This window comes from Poecilia reticulata, linkage group LG2 (genome assembly GCF_000633615.1).
Source record: "Poecilia reticulata strain Guanapo linkage group LG2, Guppy_female_1.0+MT, whole genome shotgun sequence".
Classification (NCBI taxonomy): Eukaryota; Metazoa; Chordata; class Actinopteri; order Cyprinodontiformes; family Poeciliidae; genus Poecilia; species Poecilia reticulata.
In genome coordinates this window covers 43,427,090-43,432,498 of record NC_024332.1, presented here as the reverse complement: position 1 = coordinate 43,432,498, position 5,409 = coordinate 43,427,090, and the positions used below count along the sequence as shown (strand labels likewise).

Below are 5,409 nucleotides of genomic sequence, written 5' to 3'. Positions count from 1 at the left end.
CCGCCTGTTACCTAGCAACCCTGGGAGAGTTCCACCTGTTACATAGCAACCCTGAGAGAGTTCCGCCTGTTACCTAGCAACCCTGGGAGAGTTCCGTCCATTACCTAGCAACCCTGGGAGAGTTCCACCTGTTGCCTAGCAACCCCAGCTGAGTTCCAACTCGTTTGATCACCTGGTTTTATTGCTGCTGTACAATGGCTGCTGGAAAAGTGTTTTGTTGTTGGCTTACCATCCAGAAACCATTTGCTGCATTCCCATTGGTTGCACAGGAGGCTTCACTTCCGCTTTTCAAAGCTGTAAAGCCATGTGTTTGTATAATTGCTCATCTGTTTGCAGCCATTCTCAGGTGGGATTGTAAAACGTTGATCTTATTTGGATTTAAAGCTCATTCTGTAGGGAAAACTCATCATCTCTGAAGGATTTTTGTGCATAAAATGTAATGAAGATGTTTTGTTTGGCGCTTTATCGTAGGTAACGTCAGACACAGAGACAAATATTATTTTTGTGAACTACTACAAGCCCAAACAGAATAAAGTTTTGCGGCTCTAAATGTTGAGAGGAGAAATGTATCCTTGTCTCGAGGTTTTATGGAGGAACATGTCAGCAGCAGTAATTTGCTGTTAACCAAGGTCAGTCCACTGACAGATGACAGAACTCGTCTTTCCAGGTCAGAACCCCCTGAAGTTCTTTCATTTTGAGCTATGTAGCATATCACGATTTTAGGTCGACGCAATGAAGCTTGCTGCTCTGAAAATATGCGAAGTGACAAAGGACAAAACAGCCCAAAGGCTTCACCTTGTAAAGAGCCGCTCCGCTTTACTTGTGGTTGTTGTGCTGGCAGGTGTGTGTTTCATATATATTCATATGCTTTGGATAAAAGCTGGGTGCTGTCTGAGGCGTGTTGGTTTTATGTATCATTAAATTCCTCCTGACAGCTGCAGAAACTTCAGCTTCCTCCTGACCGCTCCACACTTTTCAAAAACAACAGCTCTCCCCCAGCGCCGCTCTGCAGCCGCCGCTTCCCTTCCTGCCTTTCTTTCATCCTGGGTGGACCTTGAAAGTTAACACTTATTTTTAGCCTTCTTTTTGCAGAGGTGCCATTCCCAATACATAATGAGGGCTGGGTGCTCATTACCGTAACTGGGAGATAGTGAACTGTCATGAACGGCTGAGACAAATGTAGAGCAGACCCCCACCGTCTCCCAAATGAAAATAATTACACTCCAGAGCCCCCTCACCTTGTTCTCATTACTCACTGGCTACAAGGTTCCACAGAGACGCCGACACCGGGTTTGTGAAAGAAAAGACCCGCCGCAGCACCGGCAGAGCTGATGCTTCCTTTGTTTACGGGGTGGAAAAAGAGAAGATTTGAGGTAGAAAAACAAAAAACTGAACTTAAATGTGTGTGTGAGGAGGGGACAGCAGTGTGGCCAAGAGATTAAAAAGATCTGAACCGGTTCTGGAAGCTCCAACCGGGCTCAATAGGGATGAAACTGTCGATTATCCTAACGATTAATCAGATAGGACTGCAGCTGATAATATCCATTATCCCATAGATTATTCTGTCGATTAATAAATTAATCGGTTCAGGATTCAGCAAACCCTTATTTTAGTTATCGATTATTCTAGTGATTAATCGATTGATCGAATAGGGCTGCACTATAAATTATTCTATTGATTATTCTAATCATTAATCATAACGATTGTTTTAGTTACAGATTAGTCTGTCGAATATTATAACGATTAATCGATTAATCAGATCGGGTTGCACCCGGCAGTAATTTAGTGGAACAAAGTTTGTGAATATTTGCAACGGAAACGCAGCGGCTGCTTGTTAACTGGACCGACGGCTGGATTCCTTTGACGTTTTTTAGGACACGTTGGGAATCGGAGCTCTGCACATAAACCGAGTTGCATTAATAAGTTGCACCTATTTTTCATTTTCCTTTAAGATTCAACACTGAAAGGAAGCAGATCCACGTAACGGTTTGCAAATGCGACACGTTTTCATCAACAGTTGTGTCCAGGTTGGGAATTTTTTTTGCGTCAAACCGGAATAATCCTGTTATTGTTGGTTAAACCGTGGAAGCTGGTAGGTTTCACGTGAAATATAACATATTTACACTTTTCCTCTGTGTGGAGGGAAACTGCCTGTGGGAGAAAATCCCCAACATCCAGTTAGTGGTGAGAGAAAGAGAGAAGATGTCGGAGGAAGCCTCATCCTGCGGCGGTTTCTCCTTACGCAGCTTCATGACTGTAAATTATTACCAGAATAAAGGAAAATACTGAAGAGGGAAAAATACACCAACAAATTTAGATCTCTTTTTTGCAGACTCCATTCCTTCCACAGCCGTTTGGTGTCGTCATTACAGTGAGAAAGGTCGACACATTAAAAACGCTCCGTGTCTTTAAACGGCAGACAGGAAGTGAGTCGGTCCTGACAACGTGAAAAAGATTAAAACCTCTCGTGGCGAAAAGCCTTTTGTCTCCTCCTCTGTCATCAGGAGATGATTTATTCTGAGTGAGAACGCGGCTGAAGACTCATGACTTATTTAGTAAAGCTGCCATTGATTATTGATTGCAGACCTTTTTGTTCTCTTAGCGTCTGAACTTCAAAAGCAGAGCAGGAATCAGACACTTTGGGAGGTTTCCTAGTAATTGTTGGATGAATTTCTCCCTGAAGCAAATTCATAACATTGAGATGTAATTCAGAGAAAGAATCCTGGTAAGGCCGTCCTATAAACTTATTTAGCTGTAACAAAAAAACACTGATTTAATATCCAGAATTTGTTAAATAAAAGTTTGGAAGTGAAGCTACCAGTTGACCTCAAACTTCTTTAGAATAAGATCATTTTAAGAGTTTATGTTGGATTATTGCAGGAACCATCCATCCATTTTCTAACACCCTTGTCCCTCAGTGGGGTCAGGAGGTGCTGGTGCCTCTCCAGCTAACGTTCCGGGCGAGAGGCGGGGTCACCTGGACAGGTCGCCAGTCTGTCGCAGGACAACACAGAGACACACAACCATGCACACACACACACTCACACCTAGGGGCAATTTGGAGAGGCCAATTAACCTGACAGTCATGTTTTTGGACTGTGGGAGGAAACCGGAGTACCTGGAGAAAACCCACCATGCACAGGGAGAACATGGAGACTCCATGCAGAAAGACCGGGGCCGGGAATCGAACCCAGAACCTTCTTGCTGCAAGGCAACAGCTCTACCAACTGCGCCACTGTGCAGCTCTTTGTAGGAACCAAAAACTCTTAATTCATTTGACTAAAAAGTATATATATTTTTTTAAAAAGGTATGGTTGGCTCTAGTGGCCTTTATTTGAAAGTAGTTTTGACAGGAAAGAGGGTTATGAGAGAGGAGGAGGACATGCTGCAAATGTCACCAGGCCGGGAATCGAACCTGCAACCACAGCCACGAGGACTAAGGCCTCAATACATGGGTCGTGCCAAGCCCCTGCGCCACCACAGCAACCCCGACTAAAAAAAGTATTTTTAATGTACTGTTAAGTCATTATCTTAAAAATCTCTTTTTTGGGGGTGTTGGTGTAGAAGGGGCCACATATCTGTAGTTTTCCTAGCGAATACTATTGTTAGTTTTAGTGGTGTAACAGCAGAAGACGTGAAAAAGCTCAGATTAAATTCAACATTTATTTGTGTTTATGTGTAAACAGGTATTTGCTCTGCAGCAAAGACATTCAAGGAGGAAGTTAGAAACAATTCAGTTTATTTATATTTTACTCATTCACAGCAAATGTCGTCTTGAGGCAGTTTGCTAAAAAAAAAAAAAAGAGAAGAAATCAGAACTAGATCAGCAGAGCTGCTCCAGTTTGTTTCCACCATAAATCAGGAGAATCGGTGAGAAAAAAACGTAGAAAGTTAGTTTCTGTTGGCTTGTCTACAGGAAGTGCCTGCTGTGAGCATTTATGGACCGACTTCTGTCCGCAGGGAGCAGCGTCTTCCTGCACGCCTGGAACCATGGATCAAAAATTTAAAGCAATCTGTCCAGCGGTTCCTGAGCCTCGCCGCTGCCAGCCGAACAGAGGAACCGGCCAACCCGGCTGAAAACATTCAGCAGGTAAAATTCTTCTCTTTTCTGGTCCAAACAAAACAGGGAAGAAAGCTGCGTTGCTCGCGGGCAGATTGACCAGCTTGGACAACGGATGAGCAGCCAGCTGGAGGAAGAGAGAGGAAGTCTTCCCTGCAGCCACGGCGCCTCAGGTTTCGGTCCTGATCCAGATTAATTGGCCAGACGGGTCAAAGTGACTGACCAGCGCTGGGAAGCAGCAGCAGCGCCGGCCTCATTTTCCATTCCGCTACGTTCATGCATCAAGAGGCTTTTCATGGCTGCTACGTGTACGTAGCTAAACTGAGCAAATGTGAAGGTCAATAAAATGAGTAAAAATCCTGAAAGTCCTGTAATAAAACCAGTCAGGTGGAGCTGAAGCTCAGTTAAAATGATGTTACATCGCGGAGAATTATGGACTCAGATCAAGGACATCGCAACCTTGATCAGGACAAGGAGCTCCAAATTTATTTCTCTGCAGATTCTGCAAAACATATTAAAGCGCTGTTATGGAATTACAGAAAATAATACAATACAACCATCTATGTCTGAAACGATTAATCGGATCGAATCAAATATTCAAATAATAGTCAACTAAATTCGCAATCGATTAATCATCCAGAGTCAAAAATGGCCATTTGCTGAAAACAACAACATATTCAGAGCAACAATTAAGCCAAAACTGTTCAAAATATACATACACTTTACATTTCAAATGTAATATAATTCATAATTTTAGCCTCACCTGGTTCAGATTCACTAAATGAAGGCAGCTATTACGTTTAAAATGTTTATCCTATTATATAAAAAGGCACAAATGATTAAATGAAATCCAAACCAATTATTTCATCAGAATAATCGATTAATCATCAAAATAATTAAAATAATAATGAGTTGCAGCCCTAACATAAGACACTCAGTTCTGATGAAACATATTATTCTCCTGTTCAGGATTTATTCCCTCGATTTTCCCTGAACTGCATTGAAAATGTAAACTTTGATGGAAGTAGAACCTGAAGCCTGGAACACAGCGATCCGGAGGAGTGATTGAACCTGATGATGCCTGAGAACCGACATGAGAACATGCAGGAAACAGAAATATACTGGAAACTGACAGAGACGTCAGGCTGCCTCCTTCCTGTATACAGGAATCTTTTTTTTTTTTTTTTTACAGCCGAGGACTCAGGATTTCTTCATTCTCGCAGTCGGATCTGTGTACATTTCTTTCACATGATGTAAAGACAGAACAACAGCGAGGAAAGCTAAGCTAACATGAAACCAGCAGGTGGCTAGAGAGTGGTGCAAAAGTCACGACTCATTTATTGGATCTA

The 5,409-nt window shown here is 42.6% G+C and overlaps 1 long non-coding RNA gene across 1 annotated transcript in view; it reads left to right on the top strand.

Moving 5' to 3' along the window:
* LOC108167117 (uncharacterized) overlaps window positions 1-4,420 on the top strand; it is a 42,232-nt gene extending 37,812 nt beyond the window's left edge. Inside the window, exon 3 of the long non-coding RNA XR_001777523.1 lies at window positions 3,961-4,420. This is a non-coding gene — a long non-coding RNA (uncharacterized LOC108167117). The remainder of the gene's footprint in view (window positions 1-3,960) is intronic.
* The last annotated feature ends 989 nt before the right edge of the window (window positions 4,421-5,409 follow it).